The sequence below is a fragment of the Equus asinus genome, chromosome 25, assembly GCF_041296235.1.
Source record: "Equus asinus isolate D_3611 breed Donkey chromosome 25, EquAss-T2T_v2, whole genome shotgun sequence".
NCBI classification, from domain to species: domain Eukaryota; kingdom Metazoa; phylum Chordata; class Mammalia; order Perissodactyla; family Equidae; genus Equus; species Equus asinus.
Window position 1 is genome coordinate 48032675 of NC_091814.1, and position 20698 is coordinate 48053372.

General features: G+C 41.1%; 1 protein-coding gene across 5 annotated transcripts in view; it reads left to right on the top strand.

The window, feature by feature from the left end:
• Nucleotides 1-13859: 13859 nt before the first annotated feature.
• RC3H1 (ring finger and CCCH-type domains 1) overlaps nt 13860-20698 on the top strand; it is a 73289-nt gene continuing 66450 nt past the window's right edge. For all 5 annotated transcript variants that reach the window (XR_011497994.1, XM_044757639.2, XM_070496821.1 and 2 more), the window contains exon 1: nt 13860-14165. The gene's annotated coding sequence lies outside the window, so the exon portion shown is untranslated. The remainder of the gene's footprint in view (nt 14166-20698) is intronic.

Below are 20698 nucleotides of genomic sequence, written 5' to 3' on the forward strand. Positions count from 1 at the left end.
GATCTTTCCTGAGTGCTCTGCAATCAACATGATGTCTTTTTCTCTCTGCTTCTCTTGCTGACTTTCTGTGTTTGCTCGCACTACCAACTAACTGACTCTCTAAATCTGTAAATCGAACACCAGACAGATTGTTTTTGTAAGGGCCTAATGGCAAAGCTCTTGCTCCAAGTTGCCTCATACAAAGCCAGTCAGCCGGTCTGTTCTTGAGTCAGAGCCGCTCCCCTGGCCCAGTAAGTGATGGCCCTGGTGATAGAGCCCAGGGGAACGTACACACCCACTTATTCCTATACTCAAGGCTCTTTCTTTAGATTAGCCACAGTGGGATGCCACTAGGCTAAAGGGATGAGGAGAGGAAAGAGTGTTAAAGGACCCGGGGGCCTAGGGTTACCCAGTGGAAGCCTAATCAGCAGCAGCTGGAATCATGAAGGAAATGGCTGATGCCCAAGATGCCACCTGAAGCAAGTGGAATGGGGTTTGATGAGAAATAACCTGGCTTCTTTTTCCTCCTGCTCTCCAAACTGCTCCCAACAGCCAAACACACCAGGAATCCAGCTGACGCAGGAAGGTCAGTCCTTCAGGTGATACAGAAAAGATCAGGGAAGGGCAAGAAATGGACCTGAGGCCAAACAGGCTCAGAAGCAGCTCTGTATCTTATCGCTGAGTCCAATCTTCAGTTTACTTGGGGACAGCTGAGTCAGCATTGTTATATTGTAGACTGAGTGTATTGGAATGAGCAGAACTGACTTGAACCTGAGCTCTGCTATTGATTCTGTTTTATTTGTGGTGAGTTTCTTAAGCCTTCCAAACCTCAGTTTCTTGCTCCATAAAATGGTGGTAATAAAACAGTACCCATCTTCCAAGACTGTAAAGATTCAACATAATGAACATAAAGTTTTCAGCACAATGGCTAGACATGGGGAATGCTTTATTGTTACAATGATGATGGTGCTGGTGGTGTTGGTGGTGTTGGTGGTTGCTCACCATGTCTCCCTGCACTGTCCCCCGCCCCCACACGGCTGTGTTTCATTTTGCATCTCCAACAGCCTGTCATAGCAGATTTTTCCATGTTGATTAAAAATATAGGCAAGGGGGCCAGCCTGGTGGCACAGCGGTTAAGTGCACATGTTCCACTTTGGCAGCCCGGGGTTCACCGTTTTGGATCCCGGGTGCGGACATGGCACCGCTTGGCAAGCCATGCTGTGGTAGGTGTCCCACATATAAAGTAGAGGAAGATGGGCACAGACATGAGCTCAGGGCCAGTCTTCCTCAGCAAGAAAAAGAGGAGGATTGGCAGCAGATGTTAGCTCAGGGCTAATCTTCTTCTTCAAAAAAGAAAAATTAGAGAGTACTCTGAGAGAGGCACTTCATTTAGACTAAGTCAGGAAAAGCCTCTCTGAAGAGGTGACATTGTTTTATTTATTTTTTTGAGGAAGATTAGCCCTGAGCTAACTACTGCCAATCCTCCTCTTTTTGCTGAGGAAGACTGGCCGTGAGCTAACGTCTGTGCCCATCTTCCTCTACTTTATATGTGGGATGCCTACCACAGCACGGCTTTTTGCCAAGCGTTGCCATGTCCGCACCCAGGATCGGAACCAGCGAACCCGGGGCCGCCAAGAAGTAGAACATGCGAACTTAACTGCTGTGCCACCAGGCCGGCCCAAAAAGTGACATTGAAAATGAAACTAAAGGATGGGCAGGAATTAGCCAGATGAAGAGTGAGAGGAAGAGCTTCCAGGCAGAAGAAACAGCATGTATGAAGGCTCTGAGACAAGAGGGAGCATGTCATCTCTAGGAAATGAAATAAGGCAAGAGAGTCTGAAGTAGCGATCAAACAGGAAAATGTTGAGTCGTGAGCTGGAGAGATGGGCTTGCATCAGATCATACGTGGCTTTTCATGCTGGATTAGTCAGCTCGGGCTGCCATAGCAAAATACCACAGACTACGCGGCTTAGAACAACAGAAGTTAATTTCCTCACAGTTCTGGAGGCTGAAAGTTCAAGATCAAGGTGCCACCATGGTCAGGTTCTGGTGAGAGTTCTCTCACTGGCTTCCAGACAGCCATCTTCTTGCTGTGTGCTCACATGGTGGAGAGAGATCTGATGTCTCTTCCGCTTCTTATTAGGGCACCAGTTCTATCAGATTAGGGCTCCACCCTTACTTAACCTTAATCACCTCCTGAAAGGCCCTATCCCCAACACATTCCACAGGGGATTAGTACTTCAACATATGAATGGGGTTGGGGCGGCAGGGGGGTGGGAGGGTTGGGAGGGTGGGGGGGGATGATGACACAACTCAGTCCACAGCATATGCCATGGATTTTTATTTCATTTTAAGCTTGATGAGAAGCCATTGGAAATTTTTGTGCAAGGAAATAACATGGTTGGTTTACGTTTCGAAAGAATCAGTGCGATTCTTCTATGGAAGACAGAAGAGGAGAGACCAGTTAGGAGGCTATTGTTATAGCCCAGACGAGACAATATGGTAGCTAAGACCTCTGTGGTGTCAGTGATGAGTAGAGAGAATTCAACGTATTCTAATATAAATTTAGGAATGATCATTGTCAGCATTTAGTGATTGTTTGGATGTGAGGAAGACCAAAGTGTCAAGCAGGTGTCCAGGTTTATGGCAGGAGTACATGAGTGGATGGTGGCACAATTTACTGAGGTGAAGAACACAAGAGCTGCAGGTTTGGAGCAGGAAGAAGATAAATATAAGTCTGTTTTGAAATGCTGAGTTTGAGATGCCTGAAGACATCTAAGTGAGATGTCAAATCAGATATATGTGGATAGAAGCTCTGGAGATGGATCTGGGATAAAGATATAAATGTGAGCATCAGATGGTGTTTGAAATCATAGGAGTGGATGAGATTGGACAGGAAGAGAGAATAGAAAGAAGAAAAGGGGGCCTAAAACTGAGCTTTGAAGAGCATAATTTCCTCCCATTTTATTGTGAAAAATTTTAAACATAAAAAATCACATTGTGAGCATCCATGTACCACTACCAAGATTCTACAATTAACATTTTACTGTATTTGCTTTATTCCATATCTATTTATCTGTCTATTCTCTCCATCTATCAAGTGATATTTTTTGATGTATTTCAAAGCAAGTTTCAGATATTAGTACACATCACTAACTAGTGTTCAATATTTATTTAAAGTTCTTTTTTAGATTGAAATTTACATATAATAAAATGTGCCAATCCTAAATGTACTATTTGATGAATTTCAACAAATGCATACTTGCCTATTTAATGCAAACTCCTATCAGTATATAGACAGTATCATCACCCAAAAAAGTCCCCTCAAGTCCCTTCCTAGTCAATCTCTACCTCCACTTTCCCAGAGGCAACCATAGTTCTGATATTTTTCCACCAAAGATTGCCTGTTCTAGGACTTCATATAAATGGAATCATACGGTATGTATCATTTTTGTGTGAAAGGCTTCTTTCCCTTGGCATGATGTTTTTGAGATTCATCTATGTTGTTGTATGTACAATTAGCTTGTTCCTTTTGGTTGGTGAGCAGCATTTTATTGCATAGATATACCATTGTTTGTTTAGCCTTTCTCCTATAGATGGACACTTACACTGTTTCCAGTTTGCGGCCATCATGAATGAAGCTGCTATGAACATTTTTGTATAAATCTTTGTGGACATTTGTTTTCATTTCTCTTGAGTAAATATCTAGAAGTGGAATTGCTCATAAGGTCAGAGGGTTGGTTGATGGTTTGTTTTGTTTTGTTTTTCTGTCACAGAATCTTTATTTTACACGTTATCATCACAGCAAGAGAATGCAACCCATGCACAGTCTTGGTCTGAACCCCCATCCACTATGTTTACATAAATACCCTTCAATGATTGTTTGTGTTAAACATATATATACCGAAAACTCCTTCTGCAGACCAATCTAATCTGAAAAGCAAGATGATGTTTATAGACTTGCAAGTCCTCCCCTAAATGAAATTTATTTCTGGATTAAACGTGTCTAACTTCTTTTGAGGTCACATGACTAGGCGAATCTAATTTACAATCTGGAAAAGCTACTCAAGGAGTCAAGAAACTATGGACAGGATTTTTGGCTCCTTTTATAATAGTATCTTTTTTAAAATTAATTCTTAAAATTGTGGTAAAAAACACAAATTAATTTACCATCTTAACCATTTTTAGTTTTCAGTTCAGCGGTGTTAACTGTATTCACATTGTTGGTAACAGATCTCTAGAACTTTGTCATCTTACACATACCCACAAGTGGAATGACGAGATCATAGATGGTTGGCTTTTATAAGAAACTGTGAGACCTGTTTCCAAGGCACTTCACTCCCTCACTAACAACATATGAGAGAACTAGTTGCTCTATATTCGTGCAAACTTTCTGTGTGTCCAGTCTCAGAGCATCAACAAACGCCTAATAAAAGAGGCGGATCTATTAAAAGAGAAGAGAAGTAGTGAGCAGAGAGATAGGAGAAGAACCAGGTGTGATTTCATAAGACGGCAAACGAAGAGAAGGTTTCAAGAAAGAAAGGTTAGTCAAGATGTTCTCATGTACTTTTGCTCTGCCTCCAATAATTTCCTACTCTATAATTAGACAGTAGTTTTCAACCAGCAAATTTTATTATGTCCCTCCTTTGCCTTTCAGACCTCACATTGCTGTTAAAATATGGTTGCCAGATTTAGCAAATAAAAATACAGGATACCCAGCTAAATCTGAATTTCATATAAACAGAGAAATTTTTTTTCAGTGTAAGTATGTTCTATGCAATATATGGGACATACTTGTACTAAAATATTGTTTATCTGAAATATAAATTTCAGGTATGTATCTGAACTATGCATTTAATTCAACCTCCTATATTTTATCTAGCAAACCTCTCTTAAAATAAAGTTCAAAATTCCTAATTTGGCCTCCAATGCCTATCTGCCTACCTCTGCAGCATCTTCTTTACTAGGCTCCCTCTGAATCTCTGTATTTTCTGCAGCCAGACTAGATTTCTGCTAGTTTTCTAAACACACCACACTTCTCCCTCCTCAGTGCAGCTGCCTACGCCGTTCTTTCTGCCTGAAACATTTGTTCTCTTTCTTCATCTAGTTAATTTCTACTCATTCTGTAGCTTTCAGCTTCAATGTCACTTTCTTGAGGAAGCCTTTTCTGTTCATCTCAGACTAGGTCAATTCTCACTGTTAAATAAGCTGTGTACCTTGACCTTCAAACTTGTGGTTATTTAATTATTTATAAGCAGTCTTATCTTCCCTGCTAAACTATAAGCTCCTGATGAAGAGACTCTGTCTTGTTCCCTGCTGTGTCACCACAACATTATGACAGGCACATAACAGGTTATCAAATATTTGTTGCGATTGTTCGTGATACAGTGGATGCAAAGTAATTTTGTTCTGTGACTTTAACATCCGTTGAGAACATCTGAGACTCAGTTAGATGTGGCAGAAACAAAGTTACACATCTCTGCAGAAAAGCACCATAAATGAATGCTTCAACTGTGGTAGCTGAAATACTTTTGCAAAAATTCGAAAAAGAATCCTTTTTCCATGTAATTTTAGCAAGGAAGCCTTTGATTGCCCCAAATGACATGCTTGATTAGGAAAATTCTTGTTAGCAAAAGGAATTCAAGATGAAAAAAAGTACTTTGCATTTCTAATAATTTTTAGCTAAGAGAGAGATTTATATGGCGCTTTTCCCCTTGAGAAATCTGTGCAATATTAGTTTTTAATGTAGACACTAAACATTCTTGGCAGAATGAGTAAAAAATTCAAATGCAAAACTTGAGGGGAGTGTTTATTATTTGGGAATAATCAATGAACTGAGTTAACAGAAGGAAACATGTAATTTAAGGCGCCTTCACTTCAGCTTAAGTGAGATGGATCTTAAGTTCTGAGACTCTAATGACTAGGGTCCTAAAAATCAGGGCCCAAGGGAAGAAAAAAATATGGATAACTCCATTAAACTGAATAAAGGGCAACTATATGAGAAATGGGAAAATGGATTATTTCTGTAATCCCTTGATTTCTTACATGTTAAACTGCCTCAGCGGCTAACAAACAGACGTGGAATTTTCTGGAAGAATATTGAGTGGCTCACAGTTTTGATAGTAAGGAAAGGAATTGAGGGAAGCTAGATAGCCAGAACCACAGCTAAAGTCAGTGCTGAAATTGCCTGGTAAGGGTACCCCTGCCATTGCCAGTGGATTCTGGACACCATCCCAGGGATTGCTCCCATTGTCCCATCAGACTGCAGCTATCACAGGTGCAAGTAGGATGAATTCTACTTACTTCTGTGTAACTCACTCCAGATTCAAAGTCTCGAGTGAGAAAGCATTCAGTCTACCAAGTTTAGATCATTTTCCCACACCCTAGGATTATTGTGGAGGCAGAAGGCAGAAGGCAAATATCTGGACTTCCTGGCCCCTGTAGTGGGAGAAGAGACCTTGCCACCCACAAAAAGTCCCAAATGGGAAATTCCAAACAGTGTAGAGAGGGGAGGGTAAGATCCTAGGCAGCCAAAAAATTATAAATGTTCATTACATATGTCTATCTTTCGGGGATATGAGGAGATACAAGAGAATCTCGCCCTATCCAACAGCTACAATTGCACTATTTCTACAATCATAGGCAGTAAGTTACCAAATTACTAGTCTCTTGATTTAAACATACCCATACATACACACACACACAAGCACACAAATTGATCCAGCGACTTTTCTTCTAGGTTTACTACTCCTATTGCAAAAGGGAAACATTTTTCTTTGCTCCAGGTTCAATAAAGGAAATGGTCACAAATGTCATTAAATTGCGGCCATAATATAGCCTGTAACCTCAGAGGATAAATCTGATAATAATGTATTATGATGAAAAAATTATAATTGAGAGAAGGCAAATTCAGCCACATAGAGAGCCATGAAGTCCTATTTATTTTTTTAATTAATTTTAATTTTTTTTTTGAGGAAGATTAGCCCTGAGCTAACTGCTGCCAATCCTCCCCTTTTTGCTGAGGAAGACTGGCCCTGAGCTAACATCCGTGCCCATCTTCCTGTACTTTATACGTGGGATGCCTACTCCAGCATGGCTTTTTGCCAAGCGGTGCCATGTCCCCACCCGGGGTCCAAACAGGCGAACCTGGGGCCGCCGAGAAGCAGAACGTGCACACTTTACCACTGTGCCACCGGGCCGGCCCCAGGACTCCTTTTAAAAGATGCTCCCTAACCTGATGTACAATTTAAATCTACACAATGTACATGTCAAATTTATCCAATAAATAAATGAGAAGGTGAAGTTGTTAAAAAAAAAAGATGCTCCCTTGTAGCCTCCTGCTGAAAAAGGGGAGCTAGTCTGGGGCATTGGTCTCCTCTTTACGTTGGTTCCTGAATGAGCCCATGGGTTCCTTTTATCTTATCCGCTATTTGTAAATCAAGTGCACTAGGAAAATCTCCCCACCTCTGAGCTCAGTTTCGCATTTAGTCTGGTATAGTCATATGTTTACATGACAGTTACTCATACAGGATTACTGATAAACATTATGTCTGTGCTCTTGTTTTAGATTACTAATTCCTTGGAAGGCAGGAGCCCTGTCTGTTTAATTAATTGTGTTTAACACCAAACATTGGTCATTACATGTATGGCTTTTAATGCTGCCGTTGAACATCATAATAAAATACTTCCTATGGTTATGGCAAATAAAATCTCTCTTCATACAAGACAGGGCTGACAAACAATAATCTGACGGCCAAATCTAGCCTGCCACCATCTCTTTTTGTCTGTTTTTGTAAATAAAGTTTTATTGGACACAGTCATGCTCATTTGTTTACATATTGTCTACAGCTGCTCTCATGCTACAACGACACAGTTGAGTAGCTGTGACAGAAACTGTACAGCCTGCAAAATCTAAAATATTTACTATCTGGTCATTTACCAAAAAAGCCTGCTCACCATTGGTCTATCTCAGTAGTTCTCACCTCAGATGACAGGATGGGATCTCCTGTAAAATCTAAAAAAAAAAAGATCCCTAGCCCCACACCAACACCCCAAATCAGAATCTCTAGGGTCAGAGCTGGAGATATATAGCTTTTAAAAGTTCACAGCAAAATTGAGAATCACCAGCCTAATGCAACACACAGTACCTAGTATAATTTTAATAACTCTCATTTATTGAGTGGCTAATAAATGTCAGGCACTGTACTAGATTCTCTACATGTATTTTTCTCATTTTAATCTCCATAAAACCCATCTTAGATACATTTTACAATCCTTATTTTACAGTAGAGAAAACTGAAACTTTCTAAGGTTAACTTGTACAAGCTTACAGCTAGTAAGCGGCAGAGCAAGGGTTTGCACTAGGCCTTTCTGCCTGTCCAAGATTGACAACAGAAGAAAAATATCCAGGTGAAGAAGGACTCCGACTCTTATCCCTTGAGATATCCTTTTCCTCTGGGGAGTTGTAGCTTTTTCCCATTACCGACGCTACACCAGCCTGCGTGAGAATGACCAGCCCAAGTGTGGTTGCAGGACTCTCCCGTTGATAGAAGGTAGTGCAGCTGAGAAAAGACTGGAGCATTCAAATAAGACTTTATTCAAACTTAGAGGATAACAAAAGGGAAATAAACTCATGGAGTAACATGAAGCTGGATATCCATCTTCAGTGAGGAGTCTAACATAGGGACATCTTCCCATCTGGCTCATGACCCGCCTCCAAGTGGCTGAGCTCACCTTTAATCCCTAAACTAACCTCTTGGAACATCATAAAGAACTCCAAAGACTCCCCCAAGTCCAGATCCTAGAAAGTAAGGCATGGAGCAAAAGGAAGTTTTCCCTCCATCTTGCTTAAAGCACACCTTTCAAATTCTGCTTTCCTGAATGATTTATACATGAATGTCCAACTTTTTCTTAACCGGATGCTGATGATATGATAAACCTAATATTGCCAAGAGATAGTGAATATACATTTGTGCTAGAGGATATCATTTTGTCACAAAATGTATTTGACTTCAGTGTATCTATAATTGCTTATTTAGACAGATAGAGCTCTAAATGAGGTTCAAATCATAGCTATATAAACAAAGATTAATCCTTTCACATTAATCTTGAGTCTATTCAAGTTCTAGTATCTGTTTTCTGATAACTCTCGTTGTAGTGTGACTCATAATTTTGGTAATCGGTGTTTTTTTATCCCAGTATCCTAAATGTTGTCACTGATTTATACCCCCGAAGCATTAATATTTTATCATGCAAAGGGTAATTAGAAAAAGAAGAGTTTCAGGTTTAACCAGGTAGATTTAAAATTGTACCTTCACAAAGGTGCCTTTTATTCATAAGTATGATATTCTTAAAGTGAGCATTTATTGTTGTGATGGGCTGAATTGTGTCCCCTCCCCCAAAATTCATGTTACAGTCGTAACCCCCAATACTTTAGAATGTGACTGTATTTGGAGATAGATCATTTATAGCGGTGATTAAGGTAAAATGAGGTCATATGGGTGGGCCTTAATCCAATATGCCTGGTGTCCTTATAAGCAGAGATTAGGACACAGACAGACACAGAGTGAAGACCATGTGAAGGCAGAGGGGAAAGATGGCCATGCAGAGATGATTTAGAAGAAAGCAAATCTGCTGCCACCTAGATCTTGGACTTCCAGCCTCCAGAATTGTAAGGAAATTTCTGCTGTTTACGCCAGCCACTCTGTAGTATGTGTTAGAGCAGCCCTAGCAAACTAATACAATGATGAAAACCAACAATATTTTGGTGAGTTTTGCCAAGTGAAAAGTGGAGCTGCCTTCTCTTATGACACTGTTTAAAGTAGTGGATGGGCCTGTTTGCTGAAAGTGTCTGACGTCTCTTTTATAAAGCCCTTCTGTTTACTATTTCCCTGGATTAAGGCTCAGGAGGTCAGCTGAAGTTCACAGATGCTCAATGTTGGGCTGGAGGCCTTCATGGAAGGTAGGCCGGTTCAGAAGCAATTTCAGGTAGGACTCAGAAACATCATTTTATTTAGCTCTCTCGGAATCAAGTCTACAGGGACCTAGCTCCAGAAATCCCAGAGCTGACTTGGGCTACAGCTGCCATGATGACTTTGGAGTGTTACCCTGAATCTAAGGCAACCCCTCAGGCCTAGTTTGCAGTTGCTGACCAGAGCCTGGTTTGGGAGTAGACTCTAAATGTGAAGGGTAGGTCAAAAAGTATTGTTTTCCTCATATTTCCTTAGTGTAATTGCTTGGGACATCTTCTGTTTCTTAATTATTTCCCAGAGGTTTATCCTAATGAACATTGATAATAGGAGTGTGGGCTGGGGAGGGAGTAAGTTATGGAGAATCTATGCATAAGGGGAGGGGAAGGTGGGGAGGATGGAGAGGATTCATTTGGCCTCCCACCCTTTCTTTACCTAAAGCAGTTCAGAAAATCCAAGTGAGTGAGTTCCAGTACTCCCTATTTTGTGCATATGTTCACGTTTGGGATGTCATCCCCTCCCCCTCCATAAATGGTTTACACAGAGAGGTCTCAGGTCCCAGTTGTGCTTTACCAGGTTTCTTAGTTAATCCAAACTCTATTCTCACACCCTTCAATTTCCCATTCCTTATCCTTCTTCATCCCCACCCTGCCCTGATTTGAGAGTTGATTGTACTTCTACACCTCTGGGCACATTTCTAATATCGCACAGAGTATTGCTACCCATCAAAAGGTAGGTTCTGTGACATTAGAATGAAGAGTCCTACTATTTCTTCCTTTTAGCTTTCATGGACCCTTGTACTTACTATGCAATAATCACCAAGCTAATTTGTATTCTAGCTGTTTACGTGCACATCTTGTTGTATTCCTCCTAGTAGACTGTTAAATTTCTTTAAGGAAGGGATACACGATTCATGCCTCTTTATATTTTCTCCTCCCACCCCAGGCTTTCCTGCTCTCTAACCCCCTCCTCAAAAACATGGTGCTTATCTATAAACAAGAAGTTGGGTAGATAGGTGATCTACCCATTCTTTCTTTTTTTTTTCTTTTGAGGAAGATTAGCCCTGAGCTTAATGTCTGCCACCAATCCTCCTCTTTTTGCTGAGGAAGACTGGCCCTGAGCTAACATCCACGCCCATCTTCCTCCACTTTTTATGTTGGGACACCTGCCACAGCATGCCTTGCCAAGCGGTGCCATATCCACACCTGGGATCTGAACCAGCAAGCCCCGGGCAGCCAAAGTGGAACGTGCGAAGTTAACTGCTGTGCCACTGGGCCGGCCCTACCCATCCTTCCTTAATCTCTGTTTCATTTGTTGAAATAAGTATGCTGGTATCTAAGGTCTTCTCTAGCCTTAATACAACAAACAGTGCTTTAGGTTGACAATTACATGCACATTCCAGAGTAATATGTAAGCATATGATAGCTTAAAAAATCACTTAGTATAACCTAAAAAAAATGCTAGTCTCAAAAGAGAAAATCGGAAAATACAGTGAAAAATTCATAAGGTATTATTTTAACTGATTTGTGTGTGATCTAAAAAATAGCATTAATGTTCTTTTAGAGCTCATGCTAAGAGAAAAAGTGTATTTGATGCCTTGTCATCCTTATCTGACTTATCAAGAAACTAAAGACTATAATGACATATATATAAAATGGACTTTTAAAAATCCTTTGAGTATCTACTATGTGTACTGTGTCCTTTTACATGAAAGCACTCATTTGACTTTCACAGCGGATCAGTGGTGGAGGCCGGGGCGAGAGTCTAAATTTTTAGGCATTCTATATCAGAATTAAATAATAAAATACAAAATAAAACTAAATTGTTTAAATTGTGTGGAAGCTACAAAATAGTGATTTCTAGGCACAAATGCTTATAAAACATTTCAGCTGTTTGTCTTTAGTAATTCATTCTTAATGTGCTGTCTTAGTTCAAGGTATTCTCAAACACTATTTCGCTGGATTAAAACAAATTTCACTGAATTAAAACAAATTATACAATTTTAAGAGTTTAGAAGTTTAAATATATATATAATTTAAATTTCAACGTCTTATTTAATCTTATTTATATTAACTCTCAACACCCTGAAAAATGTTACTGTTACATATCAATAATAATAGCAAAAAATTTTAAACAGCAAATCAGGGAAAAATAGACACAGTCTAAGCAACAAATTATTCCCTGTATTTTATATGTCTAGTCTAATTGGGGAGTTCAAAGCATATAAATGACTTCTCATAGATGAGTTTTTATTGTAAACACAGGTGTTTTTTTCAAAGTTGCTCTTCTTTTTCTGCCAAATTTTTCTGTTTAATTATATCATTAAAATGAATTTTGGGAAGCCCCTCCATTTTGAACTTATTTTTAACTGAAATATTGATGAAATAAAAATAAATTTAACTTAAAAATCCTATTTCATAAGGAAACCTTGAAGGAGCTTTACCAACTGAGGTACAACTATAAATAGTTCAAAGAAATTAGATTATCTAGGTTGCTTGTCATGGAAGTTGGGTTACTTGCTTCACCTAAACAGGGAAGTTGGCATGTTTGCCTAGCAACAGCCGCTAAAACCTTCTGTTGTGGAAGGTTCCCTAGGAATGAGAAGGGAGGAGGAGGAAAAGCAGGAGGAACAGATTAGTCTGTTTTTACTAGCAGGGGACTGAGGCCTGGCTATGTGAGGAGGCAAAGGCTATCCAAGAGACAGACTAGGATTAGCACACGCTAACCTAATCCCTCCGCGGTAGCTAGAAATGTGCTCTTTGTAGGACTGGCGTTACTATTTAGTAGGTTGCAGAGAAGGTTACAGATTTAGCCCACTTCAAAGGGAGTAAATTCCAATCAATAGAAAGACAACAGTAGATCTTCTAAAAAGAAGCTGAAATCTGAGGAGCAGGAAGGTGTTAGCAACGAAAAAGAACTCTTCCCTGCTCAGAGTTTAGGAAGGTGTGTGATATATTATTTAAGAATAATATAAAAACACTATCTGTCACAGTGATTGAATTTATCATGTTAAAGGCAGAATATCACTTTTCTTGGTATCGGTGATGTCTGCTCTCTTGGCCAACACCTGCGCAAAAAAAAGGGATGATAATACAGAGGAGTATTAACTGGGTACTTAATGAGGACCATCTCCTCTATTCTAGACGACTTATTTTGAAATTAGGACTGTATGGAATGAAAAAGAATTCCATTTCTCTTCCTTCTTAAAAGCGAGGGTTGGCTAAACTGAATTGTCTTTAAGGGGTCTCCCATTACCCCAAATCAAAATGGCTTCTTTTCCATAAGGGAGACAAAATTTTCAATGGTCACAAGGTTAGCTTTTAGATCCAGGGGCTCTGATACGGGCTGAATCTTTTCCCGTCCCCCCCCCGCCCGCCAGATAGCTCTCATTGTTCACCGAGGCCTGGAGGGACGTTTTGGAGCAGTGAGCGTCCAGGCTTTGGGCTGTTGCACCGCGCGGGGAGGCTGCATCTTGGGATTCCGTGAGAGGGGCGACTGGGGCAAAGCTGGTGGGATCGAGAACCTGCATAAAACCAGGTAAGGACAAATTCTTCTGGGGGTGGGGCTGCGGGAGGGGAGACGCGAAAAAGGAACAAGAGTCGAAGGACCAGAGCTGAGAAGCTAAGGGGGTCGAGGTAGTGCGGGATTCGATGGAGGCGTCAGAAATTTTCCAACTGGCCTCGCCGCCTGGCCAGCCGCCGCTGGGCGCGGAGGCGCAGGGGGAGGGCCGGGCGGACGGCAGCCCCAGTTCCCCGGCTGCGGGCGTGGGTGTTCGCCGGGCCCGGGCGCTGCGCGGCGGCAGCCTCCCCGCCGGGCGTTGGAGGTCGGTGACTCAGAGCTTTGGGCCCGCGCCCGCCCCGCCCCTCCGCTTGCCCCGCCCCCGGTAGGAGGAGCCTCGGCCGCGTCTCCGCCCCAGTCTCCGGGGCGGGCCGCGGCCCGAGGAAGAGGAAGGGGACGAGGACAACGAGCGACGGGGCGGAGGAGGAGGAGGAGGAAGAGGAGGCAGAGCAACAAGATGGCCCCTGCTGCAGGAGCAGCCTCAGCAGCAGCAGGTGGGAGCCCCGAGGCGGCGCTGGTGGTGGCGGCGGCGGCCGTGGCCCGGCGGCCTGGGACAGAGTCAGAGTCGACGGTGGCAGCGGCGGCGGCGGCGGCTGCCGCGGCGGTGGCGACGGCCGCGGGGACTCGGAGCTGAGAGGAGCTACTGCTCGGACCAGCGCGGTGAGCGAGCGGCGGGCGGCGGCGGCGCGGGGAGCGGGGCGGCCGCGGCGCGGCGCGGGCGGGAACAATAGGCAGCTGCGGCGGGGAAGGGGCCGTCCTCGCCCGGCCTCCGCTCCTCGGCGGTGGCGCCCGCCCGCCCGGCTCCAGGCCCCGCCGGCCACCGAGGGGCTTGTCACTGGCCGGCGTCCTTTAGGCCTCAGGCCTCCGCGTGCAGCCTGGAGCGCCTGCCGGGTGGGGAGGCCGCGGGGAGGTGCGGCCGCCGCCCTGGACCGGGGGAGGGCGAGGGAGGCTTCGGCCAGAGGGAGGGGGCCCGGGGGCTGCCCGGCTCCGCTGTTCCTGCGGGGGTCTCGGCCGGGAGGGAGTGCGCCCGGGAAATGCTTTTCGGAGCCCGGCTCCGTGGGGGTGGGGGTGGGGGTGGGGGAGGTGAGGGTGTCTGTAAACAGGCGCCGCCTCTGCCTCCCGGCCCCTCGGGGCTGCTCCCTCCCCCCCGGGGGCTGCTTCCTTCCCTAACCCTTGGAGCGCTCCCCTTCCTCGGCTAGTGGGTTTTATGATGTCTGTTTCCCTGGAGCTCCTGGAGATCGAGCCAGATAGTCTTCTTGCTTCCTGGTGGCGATAGGGAAATTGTGTATGCAGGTGCCTTTAAAAAAAAAATTTCAGTGCAACAATAACAAAAAATACCCAAGGGAAAATGTGACTATCCGTGAAGGATAGAGAGGGATGGAAGGCTAAGGGAAGTTCCCCTTTAAACCTCTCTGGGCTTCGGTTCTCTCTAAACATCAATTTTGCCCACGTCCCAGGTGAGAGTGAAACAAGGGCCCTTTTGGGAGCGGTAAGAATATAAGTCTTGACATCCCAGAATAGTCCGTGAAACTGGAAACAAAGCGGCTTACTGGCAACGCGAAGACAAATTGGACTGTTTGAAGAGAACTTTTCTTCAAACGAACCGCTTTGAATTATTAATATGCCGCATAAGAAACAACATTTACTAGTCTAAAGTGGACCTAATGAGGCATTTCTTCAAGACACAGAAGTGGTTCATCTCCAGGCCAAAACTTCCTGTGTCCTGTCTCATGTTCTAATTGTGCCTTTCAGTAATTTGTCCTAAAATTGTTCAAGACCAACCCTTTCCTCTGACTTTGAAATTGGATTTGTGAAGCAAATTTTATAAGATTTCAGAAGTTTTTTATAATTCAAAAACTAGAAACAACTGTTCTGTTTCGAATGTTTAGGCTTATCAAGAGACAGCTCTTCCTTCGTAGTATTTGCCCTATGGTAATGGTGTCTCAAACTTCAAGAGTTAACAACTATTTCTCCTAAACCTAATTTTTCAAGGCATCTACCATGTCCATTTACAAGTGGGGCGGGGGGGAGGGGAGAATGATTTAAGTTATTTTTATTCCAGTTTCTACCTAGGTGTGCAGAAATTTGTATTAAAATTGTTTGGATGCATCCAAGAAGATTGCTTTCCGCTATTTAACATTCAGTTGCATGGTCCATCTAGTTTGTGTTCTTAAAAGGAAGATCGACCTGTGCTGAGAAGATGCCAGTTATCTTTTACTCATTTTTAGGGTAAATTTCTGATGAGAATTGCCCATGTCTGTCGTAATTCGAAGTATTTTCAGGTTATGTGAAGTTTAGTGAGTGGTTCTAGTCCTTAGTGCTTCCATAAGAGTTGACAGTAAATAAACTTGGAACTGAATAAACATGGAGGTTGAACTATCTTATTGTTTAGGAGTGAAGTACAGTGGGTGAATATGAATGACTTTCCTTTTATGTCTAGCGTAAATAATGTTTTGGATGTTTTGACTTTTTAAGTGGCAGAGAAAGAACAACTTTTCCATGGTTCCTGCTAATGTGAATTTTCTGGGTATAAATTTCAGAAAGGACTCTGTTAAGTGCTTAAATCCCTGATTTTTTTAATGCTATGTTTTGACAGGTCAGAATGCAAGTAAAGTCTATATTGTAATGATACTTAAAATTGTCTGTGACCCTAAACCTGTTAGAACAATTGTAGTAACTTATGAGTTTGTAAATTCTAAGTGGTTAGTGTGCTTTGTTATGAAAAAGTATCTCATCGTGTTGTGTCAAGGACTAATTTACCTCATACTTAATACCATTTTCCTGAAGGAAAAAAAAAAGATTTTTAAGTGTTAAAGTTTTGTGTTTGAAATTTATGGGTTGAGTCTGGGTCCCTGTTTCTGTTTAATATGGAAAAATCTCTTAGAAAATTCTGTTTTCATTTGTGTCAAAATGGTTTTAAGATGTGATTTCTCAATTGTCATATCTTCAATGTCAATGTTTATTCTAATTATTTCAGTTCAGATTTTCTCAAGTAATATTTAAGGATTTCCTTCTAAGAAGTTTTGGGACCATAGCTTAAGAATTGGATTTTCATTTTCTTGGTAATATTAAAAGTTAATATGGTTGATTCATTTGCAGAGACTTAAAAAGTTTTTTTTGTGCATAAAAATTAAAAAACGACAGTTTTTCAAAGCATATTTGCTGAATGAGTAAAAACATTTTAATCCTCCTAGTTAGGCTGTAATGTTGGTGGTATTGTTCTTACTTTATATGTGAAGAATCTGAAGCTAGGAGAAGCTAAGTGTCTAGCAAAAAGGCCACATAATTAATAGGTAAAAGAGCTTACTCAAACCCAGGTCTTGTGACACAAATTAGATGCTTTATCACTGCCACCATATGTCTCAAGGTTAAACTTTGAAGCGTCTCCTGTATTGACACATTTCGTTTTGACTGTGAACTGTGTTTTGTAATACTATACTTGCCTTTCGCCCCAGTATCCTTTCTGTTATCATTATTTGTACCCTGCCAAATATTCACTTATAAATTTGAGAAAGTATTTATTCATGTCAATTACAAAAGGAAAACAAAAGAAACGCTTATTTTTGCTTTTAGCAGATCTGGAATGCTGTAAATATAGAAACTCATACCATTTACATAGGACAGATTTGTGATATTGCCGTAATTGTTTCATAGCTTTAGTTTGTTATGTAAGCGAGTACCAAATTATGTCTTTGAAATACTTTATGAAAATTTAAAAATGACTTTAGTAACATTCGCTGATGTTAAAGTTGGATCAGCTGACATTTGAAATTCTGCTTTTATAATTTTTTTTAAAGCCATAGACTGTTTAGAATTCTGCAGCATTTTTAATCTCCAGATTTTAGGGCTTGAAATGGAGTTTGGGTCTAAGGAATCTACTCTTGCATTTATCTTGAAAGTGCTTGGCACCCAACAAAGTGAAGAATAAACTGATAAGTGATCCTTGTTTGGTGGACACCTCGGAGCAGGATGTTCCTTGGCAGGGTGTACTGACCTGGTTTAGCTTTGGCCCTGTCGTTGCTCAGGAGTTCAGGTATTCTCGGGGGTTGGATTCAAATGGATTTAAATTCTCAAGCTGGCCTGCATCTAAACAATCCAGCAGATTTCAAAATCAGCCTGTTCCATAGGATCCTCTTTAAGATCTCCTTTTCTTTTGTTTAATCCTGGAGTCTAGGCTGGATTTGGACTAGCCTTGGAGGTTATAGTGTAAGATTAATTTTGTGAGGCATTTATGCAAAGGCATGTTGTCACTCCAAAATTTCTTAAGGTAGATTCTATACATTTTCAAGTGTGAAGTTTACTAATCTGAAGTAATGTTGCCCCACATCCCCACCACAGTTAACCTTAGCATATTTATTTATATCCATTATCGCTCAGACTTGTGCCTGTTTACTTATTATATAATATTCTTGTTTATTCTTTATATAATACTGGACACTTCTTATCAGTTCATAGTGTTTTCCTGATTGGTTAAAGGTCAGGAAAAGAATCTAGTAAAAAATTTGAGTTCACCTTGCGTTAACAGTTGAGCTGACTGAAATTGTGTTCTGTCATAGAGGAATAAATGTTTTAAGGTTCATTTATATACTTCTTTGAGATTATTTACAAATGTATGCGAGAGCAATATTCTTTTGATGTTTGTCAAGCATTTTAGCATTGATGTCAGTACACACCTCACTGATTATTACTGTGCGTATGCGGCAGTAGTTTACCTTGTAATGCATTTTATGTAAAAACCTCCAAGATCTAAGTAGCATTTGGACATGGGTAGCAATATTTTTGAAGAAGAGTTCTAACGAGGTCAATTTTATCTATATATTTTAACATAAACTTTTTTGGTTGAGGTTCAATTCATGTAACATAAAATTAACCATTTAAAAATAAACAGTTTAGTGGCAGTACATTCACAATGTTGTGTGACCACCAACTCTAATTCCAAAGCATTTTTAATACCCCAGAAAGAAACTCTGTACCCCCTTAAGCACTTACTCCCCATTCCACCTTCCCCCTAGTCCCTGGCAACCACCGTTCTGCTTTCTGTCTCTATAGATTTAATGTAAAATTATTTTGAGCCAGGATTGAGGAAGAGTGCTATGTATAGTTGAAATTGCAGAAGAAACTTTGGGATATGATTGTTAGGGATGAAAACCACTTCATTCTTTGCATGCTTTGCGAAGTACTGTTGGCACGCTGCCAGGGACTCTTTATGGAAGAAAAGTCTAAGTTGCAGCAATGTGCAGTTTTAGTCTTGATCATGCCAAAGGAGTTGTCCTCAAACTCTCAGACTCATTTCTATTTCCTCGTTGGGTTGTGAGAATTAACTAAATTTTAATGTTCTTTGCAAATGTGAGCAACTAATACTTATTTAGTCTGTTGCCTACAAATCGTTTGCCTTTGGGTTTTTTCTTAATGTATAGAAGAAACTTGGATTTATTTGAGATTGTATTGGGAAATGATTGTTAGATTCAAACTCGCTGATGTCCGTGAATCTAACTTTATGACTATTTTATTCAGCTAATCTTTGAGAATATTTAGAGTTATGATTTGCCTGACACTCTGCTTTTAAACCTTTGTTGAATACATCTTGCAACCTTGGTCTTGGCCCTATCCCTGACTCGCCACAAATATAGACACTGTTATGGAAGCAATTGGTTTGTAGCACTTTTTGTTACTTTAGTTGGTTGATTGAGGGAGAAAACAATTAAGACTCTTTCTGGAATAAAATACAATGAAGTTGGACTTTTGTAAATTAAGAATTGCTGCTAACTTTGAAGTTTCAGTTTTGGGCTTTGGAAATATTCTTTTATCCTTATCTTAAATTCAAAATGATGCTTCCCCTAATTAAATTGAAATCTGAAAATTTATGATGAGGAGTGAAATACAGCTTTCATGCTATTAGTAAAGATTTGTAGAGGGTTACAGGAGATCTAAGTGAGGGAAAAAATTTGAATTTTGTTACTAATCTCTCTCCTTTTAGGGAAAATTTAATTAATGCATTTATTGTAAGAATAACTTAAAAACTGATGAGAAGGAATTATGTAAAAATATTTAGAAGTCAATGCAGTAAAATTCCTGCTTTTCTTTAGTAGTGTCTTTTTTCAGGATTACATCAACTCTCCCTGAATGTTTATATTTCTGTGTTTTTATGTATACTTCGTTAGCTTTTGATAGTAACATTTATTGGAAAACTAGTGTACTAAATAAATTTAATCATAAGAATAACATCTTTAGGGACTGGCCCCGTGGCCAAGTGGTTAAGTTCGAGGTCTCCGCTTCGGTGTCCCGGGGTTTCATTGGTTGGGATCCTGGGCGAGGACATGGCACCGCTCATCAGGCCACGTTGAGGCGACATCCCACATGCCACAACTAGAAGGACCCACAGCTAAAGTACACAACCATGTACTGGGGGGTTTTGGAGAGAAAAAGCAGGAAAAAAAATCTTTAAATGAGATGATGTTTAGGGATCTATGCTTGAAAATATGGTTTAGTGGAAATTTTTGTGAATGAAACAGGATCATTATATTCTTAGCTTCATTACAGAACAGTATTTCACCAGTCTAGGTCCCAGTTTAGAATAAGTTGGCAAAAGACCTTTAATTGTCACAAAGTTAATGAACTAAATCTAAGGCCCTGGCTTAAACTCTCTTGCTTTGTACGTAATTCTAAGTTTGATTATCTGTTTTCTGATCCCACAGCAGATTAAAAGGTGCAAATTAGATGTGGGAGTAGAGGCACTATAGGTAAGACGGACAGCAAGGGGAGCTGACAGGAGAAAAAATACATTTGCTTGGGGCATTTTTTTTTTTTGAGAAAGATTAGCCCTGAGCTAACATCTGCTGCCAATCCTCCTCTTTTTTCTGAGGAAGACTGGCCCTGAGCTCACATCCATGCCCATCTTCCTCTCCTTTATATGTGGGATGCCCGCGACAGCATGGCTTGCCAAGTGGTGCCATGTCTGCACCCGGGATCCAAACCTGTGAACCCTGGGCTGACGAAGCAGAATGTGCAAACTTAACCACTGCGCTACTGGGCTGCCCTTTAGCTTGGGGCTTTTTAATATAGGGACAATACCTCTTTAGATTCTGAGTGTATCATTAATTATTGTATTGTGCTATGTAACCTATTGTTCCTGATGATAAATTCATTGTGGGAGAATTGAATTATGTTTGTAATTTTGGGAATCATAAAAATAT